The following is a 13547-nucleotide window of genomic DNA, read 5'->3' as shown; positions in this document are numbered from 1 at the left end:
CACACCAGGCCCTGTGCTGGTTCCTGAGGCCATCTTCAACAATCCAGGGCCTGTGCTGTTGGATAAATGCCAAACTGAGCCTTTGGGTTAGGGTATTATGCAAACATGCAGGTATGGTTATAGGATTGTCTTCGTAACTTCAGGTACTTGCCACCTAATCACTTGAATCCATAAATTGAGACATTGTGCTGGGGCCAGCAGCTTACGGCCATACCACCCTGAGCACGCCCGACCTCGTCTGATCTCGGAAGCTAAGCAGGGCTGGGCTTGGTTAGTACTTGGATGGGAGATTACCTGGGAATACCTGGTGCTGTAAGCCTTTCATTTTCATGTCATTGAACCGCTTTTGATCCAGAGAAGGGGTGTATTAAAAGACCAAAAGCAGCTGCCCATTAATGAGGGCACATTAACGACACTGCTTTTGGCTCTTTTCCAATGTCTTGTGCTGCTAGCTGATTCCACCTACACCACACCAGGGCCTGAGTGACCGGCTGGGGCCACTTACACCACATCAGGGCCTGTGGCTCTGGCTGAGGCCACTTACACCACACCAGGGCCTGTGGCTGCTGGCTGAGGCCAGTTACACCACACCAGAGCCTGTGGCTGCTGGCTGAAGCCACTTACCCCACACCAGGGCCTTAGTTGCTATTGAGGCCACTTACACCACACCAGGGCCTGTGGCTGCTGGCTGAGGCCACCTACACCACACCAGGGCCTGTGGCTGCTGGCTGAGGCGACTTACACCACACCAGGGCCTTAGTTGCTATTGAGGCCAATTACACCACACCAGGGTCTGTGGCTCTTGCTCAGGCCACTTACACCACACCAGGGCCTGTGGCACTGGCTGAGGCCACTTACACCACACCAGGGCCTGTGGCTGCTGGCTGAGGCCACTTACACCACACAAGGGCCTGTGGCTGCTGGCTGAGGCCACCTACACCACACCAGGGCCTGTGGCTGCTGGCTGAGACCACTTACACCACACCAGGGCCTGTGGCTGCTGGCTGAGACCACTTACACCACACCAGGGCCTGTGGCTCTTGCTCAGGCCACTTACACCACACCAGGGCCTGTGGCTCTTGCTCAGGCCACTTACACCACACCAGGGCCTGTGGCTCTTGCTCAGGCCACTTACACCACACCAGGGCCCTTTTGCTGCTGGCTGAGGCCACTTACACCACACCAGTGCCTGTGGCTTCTGGCTGAGGCGACTTACACCACACCAGGGCCTGTGGCTGCTGGCTGAGGCCACTTACACCACACCAGGGCCTGTGGCTGCTGGCTGAGGCCACCTACACCACACCAGGGCCTGTGGCTGCTGGCTGAGGCCACTTACACCACACCAGGGCCTTAGTTGCTATTGAGGCCAATTACACCACACCAGGGTCTGTGGCTCTTGCTCAGGCCACTTACACCACACCAGGGCCTGTGGCACTGGCTGAGGCCACTTACACCACACCAGGGCCTGTGGCTGCTGGCTGAGGCCACTTACACCACACAAGGGCCTGTGGCTGCTGGCTGAGGCCACTTACAACACACCAGGGCCTGTGGCTGCTGGCTGAGGCCACCTACACCACACCAGGGCCTTAGTTGCTATTGAGGCCAATTACACCACACCAGGGTCTGTGGCTCTTGCTCAGGCCACTTACACCACACCAGGGCCTGTGGCACTGGCTGAGGCCACTTACACCACACCAGGGCCTGTGGCTGCTGGCTGAGGCCACTTACACCACACAAGGGCCTGTGGCTGCTGGCTGAGGCCACCTACACCACACCAGGGCCTGTGGCACTGGCTGAGGCCACTTACACCACACCAGGGCCTGTGGCTGCTGGCTGAGGCCACTTACACCACACAAGGGCCTGTGGCTGCTGGCTGAGGCGACTTACACCACACCAGGGCCTGTGGCTGCTGGCTGAGACCACTTACACCACACCAGTGCCTGTGGCTTCTGGCTGAGGCGACTTACACCACACCAGGGCCTGTGGCTCTTGCTCAGGCCACTCACATCACACCAGGCCCTGCGCTTCTGGCCGAGGCCATCTTCACCAAACCAGGCCCTGTGGCTCTTGCTCAGGCCACTTACACCACACCAGGGCCTTATTTGCTATTGAGGCCACTTACACCACACCAGGGCCTGTGGCTCTGGCTTAGGTCACTTACACCACACCAGGGCCTGTGGCACTTGCTCAGGCCACTTACACCACACCAGGGCCTGTGGCTGCTGGCTGAGGCCACTTACACCACACCAGGGCCTGTGGCTCTTGCTCAGGCCACTTACACCACACCAGGGCCTGTGGCACTGGCTGAGGCCACTTAGACCACACCAGGGCCTGTGGCTGCTGGCTGAGGCCACTTACAACACACCAGGGCCTGTGGCTGCTGGCTGAGGCCACTTACATCAAACCAGGGCCTGTGGCTGCTTGCTGAGGCCATCTTCACCAAACCAGGCCCTGTGCTGCTTGCTGTGGCCATGTAAAACACACCAGGTCCTGTGCTGGTTCTTGAGGCCATCTTCAACAATCCAGGGCCTGTGCTGTTGGATAAATGCCAAACTGAGCCTTTGGGTTAGGGTATTATGCAAACATGCAGGTATGGTTATAGGATTGTCTTCGTAACTTCAGGTACTTGCCACCTAATCACTTGAATCCATAAATTGAGACATTGTGCTGGGGCCAGCAGCTTACGGCCATACCACCCTGAGCACGCCCGACCTCGTCTGATCTCGGAAGCTAAGCAGGGCTGGGCTTGGTTAGTACTTGGATGGGAGACTGCCTGGGAATACCTGGTGCTGTAAGCCTTTCATTTTCATGTCATTGAACCGCTTTTGATCCAGAGAAGGGGTGTATTAAAAGACCAAAAGCAGCTCCCCATTAATGAGGGCACATTAACGACATTTTGGCTGTTTTCCAATGTCTTGTGCTGCTAGCTGATGCCACCTACACCACACCAGGGCCTGAGTGACCGGCTGGGGCCACTTACACCACATCAGGGCCTGTGGCTGCTGGCTGAGGCCACTTACACCACACCAGGGCCTGTGGCTGCTGGCTGAGGCCACCTACACCACACCAGGGCCTTAGTTGCTATTGAGGCCAATTACACCACACCAGGGTCTGTGGCTCTTGCTCAGGCCACTTACACCACACCAGGGCCTGTGGCACTGGCTGAGGCCACTTACACCACACCAGGGCCTGTGGCTGCTGGCTGAGGCCACTTACACCACACAAGGGCCTGTGGCTGCTGGCTGAGGCCACCTACACCACACCAGGGCCTGTGGCTGCTGGCTGAGGCCACTTACAACACACCAGGGCCTGTGGCTCTTGCTCAGGCCACTTACACCACACCAGGGCCTGTGGCTCTTGCTCAGGCCACTCACATCACACCAGGCCCTGCGCTTCTGGCCGAGGCCATCTTCACCAAACCAGGCCCTGTGCTGCTTGCTGTGGCCATGTACAACACACCAGGCCCTGTGCTGGTTCCTGAGGCCATCTTCAACAATCCAGGGCCTGTGCTGTTGGATAAATGCCAAACTGAGCCTTTGGGTTAGGGTATTATGCAAACATGCAGGTATGGTTATAGGATTGTCTTCGTAACTTCAGGTACTTGCCACCTAATCACTTGAATCCATAAATTGAGACATTGTGCTGGCGCCAGCAGCTTACGGCCATACCACCCTGAGCACGCCCGACCTCGTCTGATCTCGGAAGCTAAGCAGGGCTGGGCTTGGTTAGTACTTGGATGGGAGACTGCCTGGGAATACCTGGTGCTGTAAGCCTTTCCTTTTCATGTCATTGAACCGCTTTTGATCCAGAGAAGGGGTGTATTAAAAGACCAAAAGCATCTGCCCATTAATGAGGGCACATTAACAACACTGCTTTTGGCTCTTTTCCAATGTCTTGTGCTGCTAGCTGATGCCACCTACACCACACCAGGGCCTGAGTGACCGGCTGGGGCCACTTACACCACATCAGGGCCTGTGGCTCTGGCTGAGGCCACTTACACCACACCAGGGCCTGTGGCTGCTGGCTGAGGCCAGTTACACCACACCAGAGCCTGTGGCTGCTGGCTGAAGCCACTTACACCACACCAGGGCCTTAGTTGCTATTGAGGCCACTTACACCACACCAGGGCCTGTGGCTGCTGGCTGAGGCCACCTACACCACACCAGGGCCTGTGGCTGCTGGCTGAGGCGACTTACACCACACCAGGGCCCTTTTGCTGCTGGCTGAGGCCACTTACACCACACCAGTGCCTGTGGCTTCTGGCTGAGGCGACTTACACCACACCAGGGCCTGTGGCTGCTGGCAGAGGCCACTTACACCACACCAGGGCCTGTGGCTCTTGCTCAGGCCACTTACACCACACCAGGGCCTGTGGCACTGGCTGAGGCCACTTAGACCACACCAGGGCCTGTGGCTGCTGGCTGAGGCCACTTACAACACACCAGGGCCTGTGGCTGCTGGCTGAGGCCACTTACACCAAACCAGGCCCTGTGGCTCTTGCTCAGGCCACTTACACCACACCAGGGCCTTATTTGCTATTGAGGCCACTTACACCACACCAGGGCCTGTGGCTCTGGCTTAGGCCACTTACACCACACCAGGGCCTGTGGCACTTGCTCAGGCCACTTACACCACACCAGGGCCTGTGGCTCTTGCTCAGGCCACTTACACCACACCAGGCCCTGCGCTTCTGGCCGAGGCCATCTTCACCAAACCTGGCCCTCTGCTGCTAGCTGTGGCCATGTACAACACACCAGGCCCTGTGCTGGTTCCTGAGGCCACTTACACCACACCAGTGCCTGTGGCTTCTGGCTGAGGCGACTTACACCACACCAGGGCCTGTGGCTGCTGGCTGAGGCCACTTACACCACACCAGGGCCTGTGGCTCTTGCTCAGGCCACTCACATCACACCAGGCCCTGCGCTTCTGGCCGAGGCCATCTTCACCAAACCAGGCCCTGTGGCTCTTGCTCAGGCCACTTACACCACACCAGGGCCTTATTTGCTATTGAGGCCACTTACACCACACCAGGGCCTGTGGCTCTGGCTTAGGTCACTTACACCACACCAGGGCCTGTGGCACTTGCTCAGGCCACTTACACCACACCAGGGCCTGTGGCTGCTGGCTGAGGCCACTTACACCACACCAGGGCCTGTGGCTCTTGCTCAGGCCACTTACACCACACCAGGGCCTGTGGCACTGGCTGAGGCCACTTAGACCACACCAGGGCCTGTGGCTGCTGGCTGAGGCCACTTACAACACACCAGGGCCTGTGGCTGCTGGCTGAGGCCACTTACACCAAACCAGGGCCTGTGGCTGCTTGCTGAGGCCATCTTCACCAAACCAGGCCCTGTGCTGCTTGCTGTGGCCATGTAAAACACACCAGGTCCTGTGCTGGTTCTTGAGGCCATCTTCAACAATCCAGGGCCTGTGCTGTTGGATAAATGCCAAACTGAGCCTTTGGGTTAGGGTATTATGCAAACATGCAGGTATGGTTATAGGATTGTCTTCGTAACTTCAGGTACTTGCCACCTAATCACTTGAATCCATAAATTTAGACATTGTGCTGGGGCCAGCAGCTTACGGCCATACCACCCTGAGCACGCCCGACCTTGTCTGATCTCGGAAGCTAAGCAGGGCTGGACTTGGTTAGTACTTGGATGGGAGACTGCCTGGGAATACCTGGTGCTGTAAGCCTTTCATTTTCATGTCATTGAACCGCTTTTGATCCAGAGAAGGGGTGTATTAAAAGACCAAAAGCAGCTCCCCATTAATGAGGGCACATTAACGACATTGCTTTTGGCTCTTTTCCAATGTCTTGTGCTGCTAGCTGATGCCACCTACACCACACCAGGGCCTGAGTGACCGGCTGGGGCCACTTACACCACATCAGAGCCTGTGGCTGCTGGCTGAGGCCACTTACACCACACCAGGGCCTGTGGCTGCTGGCTGAGGCCACTTACACCACACCAGGGCCTGTGGCTGCTGGCTGAGGCCACCTACACCACACCAGGGCATTAGTTGCTATTGAGGCCAGTTACACCACACCAGGGTCTGTGGCTCTTGCTCAGGCCACTTACACCACACCAGGGCCTGTGGCACTGGCTGAGGCCACTTACACCACACCAGGGCCTGTGGCTGCTGGCTGAGGCCACCTACACCACACCAGGGCCTGTGGCTGCTGGCTGAGGCGACTTACACCACACCAGGGCCCTTTTGCTGCTGGCTGAGGCCACTTACACCACACCAGGGCCTGTGGCTTCTGGCTGAGGCGACTTACACCACACCAGGGCCTGTGGCTGCTGGCTGAGGCCACTTACACCACACCAGGGCCTTAGTTGCTATTGAGGCCAATTACACCACACCAGGGTCTGTGGCTCTTGCTCAGGCCACTTACACCACACCAGGGCCTGTGGCACTGGCTGAGGCCACTTACACCACACCAGGGCCTGTGGCTGCTGGCTGAGGCCACTTACACCACACAAGGGCCTGTTCCTGCTGGCTGAGGCCACCTACACCACACCAGGGCCTGTGGCTGCTGGCTGAGGCCACCTACACCACACCAGGGCCTGTGGCTGCTGGCTGAGGCGACTTACACCACACCAGGGCCCTTTTGCTGCTGGCTGAGGCCACTTACACCACACCAGTGCCTGTGGCTTCTGGCTGAGGCGACTTACACCACACCAGGGCCTGTGGCTGCTGGCTGAGGCCACTTACACCACACCAGGGCCTGTGGCTCTTGCTCAGGCCACTCACATCACACCAGGCCCTGCGCTTCTGGCCGAGGCCATCTTCACCAAACCAGGCCCTGTGGCTCTTGCTCAGGCCACTTACACCACACCAGGGCCTTATTTGCTATTGAGACCACTTACACCACACCAGGGCCTGTGGCTGCTGGCTGAGGCCACTTACACCACACAAGGGCCTGTGGCTGCTGGCTGAGGCCACCTACACCACACCAGGGCCTGTGGCTGCTGGCTGAGGCCAGTTACACCACACCAGGGCCTGTGGCTCTTGCTCAGGCCACTTACACCACACCAGGGCCTGTGGCTGCTGGCTGAGGCCACCTACACCACACCAGGGCCTGTGGCTGCTGGCTGAGGCCAGTTACACCACACCAGTGCCTGTGGCTTCTGGCTGAGGCGACTTACACCACACCAGGGCCTGTGGCTGCTGGCTGAGGCCACTTACACCACACCAGGGCCTGTGGCTGCTGGCTGAGGCCACCTACACCACACCAGGGCCTGTGGCTGCTGGCTGAGGCGACTTACACCACACCAGGGCCCTTTTGCTGCTGGCTGAGGCCACTTACACCACACCAGGGCCTGTGGCTTCTGGCTGAGGCGACTTACACGACACCAGGGCCTGTGGCTGCTGGCTGAGGCCACCTAGACCACACCAGGGCCTTAGTTGCTATTGAGGCCAATTACACCACACCAGGGTCTGTGGCTCTTGCTCAGGCCACTTACACCACACCAGGGCCTGTGGCTGCTGGCTGAGGCCACTTACACCACACAAGGGCCTGTGGCTGCTGGCTGAGGCCACCTACACCACACCAGGGCCTGTGGCTGCTGGCTGAGACCACTTACACCACACCAGGGCCTGTGGCTCTTGCTCAGGCCACTTACACCACACCAGGGCCTGTGGCTCTTGCTCAGGCCACTTACACCACACCAGGGCCTGTGGCTCTTGCTCAGGCCACTTACACCACACCAGGGCCTGTGGCTCTTGCTCAGGCCACTTACACCACACCAGGGCCTGTGGCTGCTGGCTGAGGCCACTTACACCACACCAGGGCCTGTGGCTGCTGGCTGAGGCCACTTACACCACACCAGGGCCTGTGGCTGCTGGCTGAGGCGACTTACACCACACCAGGGCCCTTTTGCTGCTGGCTGAGGCCACTTACACCACACCAGGGCCTGTGGCTTCTGGCTGAGGCGACTTACACCACACCAGGGCCTGTGGCTGCTGGCTGAGGCCACCTAGACCACACCAGGGCCTTAGTTGCTATTGAGGCCAATTACACCACACCAGGGTCTGTGGCTCTTGCTCAGGCCACTTACAACACACCAGGGCCTGTGGCACTGGCTGAGGCCACTTACACCACACCAGGGCCTGTGGCTGCTGGCTGAGGCCACTTACACCACACAAGGGCCTGTGGCTGCTGGCTGAGGCCACCTACACCACACCAGGGCCTGTGGCTGCTGGCTGAGACCACTTACACCACACCAGGGCCTGTGGCTCTTGCTCAGGCCACTTACACCACACCAGGGCCTGTGGCTCTTGCTCAGGCCACTTACACCACACCAGGGCCTGTGGCTCTTGCTCAGGCCACTCACATCACACCAGGCCCTGCGCTTCTGGCCGAGGCCATCTTCACCAAACCAGGCCCTGTGCTGCTTGCTGTGGCCATGTACAACACACCAGGCCCTGTGCTGGTTCCTGAGGCCATCTTCAACAATCCAGGGCCTGTGCTGTTGGATAAATGCCAAACTGAGCCTTTGGGTTAGGGTATTATGCAAACATGCAGGTATGGTTATAGGATTGTCTTCGTAACTTCAGGTACTTGCCACCTAATCACTTGAATCCATAAATTGAGACATTGTGCTGGCGCCAGCAGCTTACGGCCATACCACCCTGAGCACGCCCGACCTCGTCTGATCTCGGAAGCTAAGCAGGGCTGGGCTTGGTTAGTACTTGGATGGGAGACTGCCTGGGAATACCTGGTGCTGTAAGCCTTTCCTTTTCATGTCATTGAACCGCTTTTGATCCAGAGAAGGGGTGTATTAAAAGACCAAAAGCATCTGCCCATTAATGAGGGCACATTAACAACACTGCTTTTGGCTCTTTTCCAATGTCTTGTGCTGCTAGCTGATGCCACCTACACCACACCAGGGCCTGAGTGACCGGCTGGGGCCACTTACACCACATCAGGGCCTGTGGCTCTGGCTGAGGCCACTTACACCACACCAGGGCCTGTGGCTGCTGGCTGAGGCCAGTTACACCACACCAGAGCCTGTGGCTGCTGGCTGAAGCCACTTACACCACACCAGGGCCTTAGTTGCTATTGAGGCCACTTACACCACACCAGGGCCTGTGGCTGCTGGCTGAGGCCACCTACACCACACCAGGGCCTGTGGCTGCTGGCTGAGGCGACTTACACCACACCAGGGCCCTTTTGCTGCTGGCTGAGGCCACTTACACCACACCAGTGCCTGTGGCTTCTGGCTGAGGCGACTTACACCACACCAGGGCCTGTGGCTGCTGGCAGAGGCCACTTACACCACACCAGGGCCTGTGGCTCTTGCTCAGGCCACTTACACCACACCAGGGCCTGTGGCACTGGCTGAGGCCACTTAGACCACACCAGGGCCTGTGGCTGCTGGCTGAGGCCACTTACAACACACCAGGGCCTGTGGCTGCTGGCTGAGGCCACTTACACCAAACCAGGCCCTGTGGCTCTTGCTCAGGCCACTTACACCACACCAGGGCCTTATTTGCTATTGAGGCCACTTACACCACACCAGGGCCTGTGGCTCTGGCTTAGGCCACTTACACCACACCAGGGCCTGTGGCACTTGCTCAGGCCACTTACACCACACCAGGGCCTGTGGCTCTTGCTCAGGCCACTTACACCACACCAGGCCCTGCGCTTCTGGCCGAGGCCATCTTCACCAAACCTGGCCCTCTGCTGCTAGCTGTGGCCATGTACAACACACCAGGCCCTGTGCTGGTTCCTGAGGCCACTTACACCACACCAGTGCCTGTGGCTTCTGGCTGAGGCGACTTACACCACACCAGGGCCTGTGGCTGCTGGCTGAGGCCACTTACACCACACCAGGGCCTGTGGCTCTTGCTCAGGCCACTCACATCACACCAGGCCCTGCGCTTCTGGCCGAGGCCATCTTCACCAAACCAGGCCCTGTGGCTCTTGCTCAGGCCACTTACACCACACCAGGGCCTTATTTGCTATTGAGGCCACTTACACCACACCAGGGCCTGTGGCTCTGGCTTAGGTCACTTACACCACACCAGGGCCTGTGGCACTTGCTCAGGCCACTTACACCACACCAGGGCCTGTGGCTGCTGGCTGAGGCCACTTACACCACACCAGGGCCTGTGGCTCTTGCTCAGGCCACTTACACCACACCAGGGCCTGTGGCACTGGCTGAGGCCACTTAGACCACACCAGGGCCTGTGGCTGCTGGCTGAGGCCACTTACAACACACCAGGGCCTGTGGCTGCTGGCTGAGGCCACTTACACCAAACCAGGGCCTGTGGCTGCTTGCTGAGGCCATCTTCACCAAACCAGGCCCTGTGCTGCTTGCTGTGGCCATGTAAAACACACCAGGTCCTGTGCTGGTTCTTGAGGCCATCTTCAACAATCCAGGGCCTGTGCTGTTGGATAAATGCCAAACTGAGCCTTTGGGTTAGGGTATTATGCAAACATGCAGGTATGGTTATAGGATTGTCTTCGTAACTTCAGGTACTTGCCACCTAATCACTTGAATCCATAAATTTAGACATTGTGCTGGGGCCAGCAGCTTACGGCCATACCACCCTGAGCACGCCCGACCTTGTCTGATCTCGGAAGCTAAGCAGGGCTGGACTTGGTTAGTACTTGGATGGGAGACTGCCTGGGAATACCTGGTGCTGTAAGCCTTTCATTTTCATGTCATTGAACCGCTTTTGATCCAGAGAAGGGGTGTATTAAAAGACCAAAAGCAGCTCCCCATTAATGAGGGCACATTAACGACATTGCTTTTGGCTCTTTTCCAATGTCTTGTGCTGCTAGCTGATGCCACCTACACCACACCAGGGCCTGAGTGACCGGCTGGGGCCACTTACACCACATCAGAGCCTGTGGCTGCTGGCTGAGGCCACTTACACCACACCAGGGCCTGTGGCTGCTGGCTGAGGCCACTTACACCACACCAGGGCCTGTGGCTGCTGGCTGAGGCCACCTACACCACACCAGGGCATTAGTTGCTATTGAGGCCAGTTACACCACACCAGGGTCTGTGGCTCTTGCTCAGGCCACTTACACCACACCAGGGCCTGTGGCACTGGCTGAGGCCACTTACACCACACCAGGGCCTGTGGCTGCTGGCTGAGGCCACCTACACCACACCAGGGCCTGTGGCTGCTGGCTGAGGCGACTTACACCACACCAGGGCCCTTTTGCTGCTGGCTGAGGCCACTTACACCACACCAGGGCCTGTGGCTTCTGGCTGAGGCGACTTACACCACACCAGGGCCTGTGGCTGCTGGCTGAGGCCACTTACACCACACCAGGGCCTTAGTTGCTATTGAGGCCAATTACACCACACCAGGGTCTGTGGCTCTTGCTCAGGCCACTTACACCACACCAGGGCCTGTGGCACTGGCTGAGGCCACTTACACCACACCAGGGCCTGTGGCTGCTGGCTGAGGCCACTTACACCACACAAGGGCCTGTTCCTGCTGGCTGAGGCCACCTACACCACACCAGGGCCTGTGGCTGCTGGCTGAGGCCACCTACACCACACCAGGGCCTGTGGCTGCTGGCTGAGGCGACTTACACCACACCAGGGCCCTTTTGCTGCTGGCTGAGGCCACTTACACCACACCAGTGCCTGTGGCTTCTGGCTGAGGCGACTTACACCACACCAGGGCCTGTGGCTGCTGGCTGAGGCCACTTACACCACACCAGGGCCTGTGGCTCTTGCTCAGGCCACTCACATCACACCAGGCCCTGCGCTTCTGGCCGAGGCCATCTTCACCAAACCAGGCCCTGTGGCTCTTGCTCAGGCCACTTACACCACACCAGGGCCTTATTTGCTATTGAGACCACTTACACCACACCAGGGCCTGTGGCTGCTGGCTGAGGCCACTTACACCACACAAGGGCCTGTGGCTGCTGGCTGAGGCCACCTACACCACACCAGGGCCTGTGGCTGCTGGCTGAGGCCAGTTACACCACACCAGGGCCTGTGGCTCTTGCTCAGGCCACTTACACCACACCAGGGCCTGTGGCTGCTGGCTGAGGCCACCTACACCACACCAGGGCCTGTGGCTGCTGGCTGAGGCCAGTTACACCACACCAGTGCCTGTGGCTTCTGGCTGAGGCGACTTACACCACACCAGGGCCTGTGGCTGCTGGCTGAGGCCACTTACACCACACCAGGGCCTGTGGCTGCTGGCTGAGGCCACCTACACCACACCAGGGCCTGTGGCTGCTGGCTGAGGCGACTTACACCACACCAGGGCCCTTTTGCTGCTGGCTGAGGCCACTTACACCACACCAGGGCCTGTGGCTTCTGGCTGAGGCGACTTACACGACACCAGGGCCTGTGGCTGCTGGCTGAGGCCACCTAGACCACACCAGGGCCTTAGTTGCTATTGAGGCCAATTACACCACACCAGGGTCTGTGGCTCTTGCTCAGGCCACTTACACCACACCAGGGCCTGTGGCTGCTGGCTGAGGCCACTTACACCACACAAGGGCCTGTGGCTGCTGGCTGAGGCCACCTACACCACACCAGGGCCTGTGGCTGCTGGCTGAGACCACTTACACCACACCAGGGCCTGTGGCTCTTGCTCAGGCCACTTACACCACACCAGGGCCTGTGGCTCTTGCTCAGGCCACTTACACCACACCAGGGCCTGTGGCTCTTGCTCAGGCCACTTACACCACACCAGGGCCTGTGGCTCTTGCTCAGGCCACTTACACCACACCAGGGCCTGTGGCTGCTGGCTGAGGCCACTTACACCACACCAGGGCCTGTGGCTGCTGGCTGAGGCCACTTACACCACACCAGGGCCTGTGGCTGCTGGCTGAGGCGACTTACACCACACCAGGGCCCTTTTGCTGCTGGCTGAGGCCACTTACACCACACCAGGGCCTGTGGCTTCTGGCTGAGGCGACTTACACCACACCAGGGCCTGTGGCTGCTGGCTGAGGCCACCTAGACCACACCAGGGCCTTAGTTGCTATTGAGGCCAATTACACCACACCAGGGTCTGTGGCTCTTGCTCAGGCCACTTACAACACACCAGGGCCTGTGGCACTGGCTGAGGCCACTTACACCACACCAGGGCCTGTGGCTGCTGGCTGAGGCCACTTACACCACACAAGGGCCTGTGGCTGCTGGCTGAGGCCACCTACACCACACCAGGGCCTGTGGCTGCTGGCTGAGACCACTTACACCACACCAGGGCCTGTGGCTCTTGCTCAGGCCACTTACACCACACCAGGGCCTGTGGCTCTTGCTCAGGCCACTTACACCACACCAGGGCCTGTGGCTCTTGCTCAGGCCACTCATATCACGCCAGGCCCTGTGCTTCTGGCCGAGGCCATCTTCACCAAACCAGGCCCTGTGCTGCTTGCTGTGGCCATGTACAACACACCAGGCCCTGTGCTGGTTCCAGAGGCCATCTTCAACAATCCAGGGCCTGTGCTGTTGGATAAATGCCAAACTGAGCCTTTGGGTTAGGGTATTATGCAAACATGCAGGTATGGTTATAGGATTGTCTTCGTAACTTCAGGTACTTGCCACCTAATCACT

General features: G+C 59.0%; 1 protein-coding gene, 4 non-coding genes and 2 pseudogenes across 7 annotated transcripts in view; all 7 read left to right on the top strand.

The window, feature by feature from the left end:
• The window catches only part of LOC146637699 (BPTF-associated chromatin complex component 1-like), a 495253-nt gene that overhangs the window by 239476 nt on the left and 242230 nt on the right, over window positions 1-13547 (top strand). The gene's annotated exons all lie outside the window — the stretch shown is intronic.
• LOC146637839 (5S ribosomal RNA) lies at window positions 201-319 on the top strand. Its single transcript, XR_014905599.1, has one exon. It is a non-coding gene; the product is annotated as a 5S ribosomal RNA (ribosomal RNA).
• On the top strand, window positions 2680-2798 carry LOC146637838 (5S ribosomal RNA). The gene has a single exon (XR_014906066.1). It is a non-coding gene; the product is annotated as a 5S ribosomal RNA (ribosomal RNA).
• On the top strand, window positions 3655-3773 carry LOC146637837 (5S ribosomal RNA). Its single transcript, XR_014906065.1, has one exon. It is a non-coding gene; the product is annotated as a 5S ribosomal RNA (ribosomal RNA).
• Window positions 5579-5697, top strand: LOC146637836 (5S ribosomal RNA; annotated as a pseudogene).
• On the top strand, window positions 8620-8738 carry LOC146637835 (5S ribosomal RNA). The gene has a single exon (XR_014906064.1). It is a non-coding gene; the product is annotated as a 5S ribosomal RNA (ribosomal RNA).
• Window positions 10544-10662, top strand: LOC146637834 (5S ribosomal RNA; annotated as a pseudogene).

This window comes from Diplotaxodon limnothrissa, linkage group LG3, assembly GCF_057381915.1.
Source record: "Diplotaxodon limnothrissa isolate DT_005_m linkage group LG3, D_limnothrissa_male_GT1.1, whole genome shotgun sequence".
In the NCBI taxonomy this organism is placed as follows: Eukaryota; Metazoa; Chordata; class Actinopteri; order Cichliformes; family Cichlidae; genus Diplotaxodon; species Diplotaxodon limnothrissa.
The sequence above is the reverse complement of the archived record's forward strand: the minus strand, read 5'-3'. Positions and strand labels throughout refer to the sequence as shown.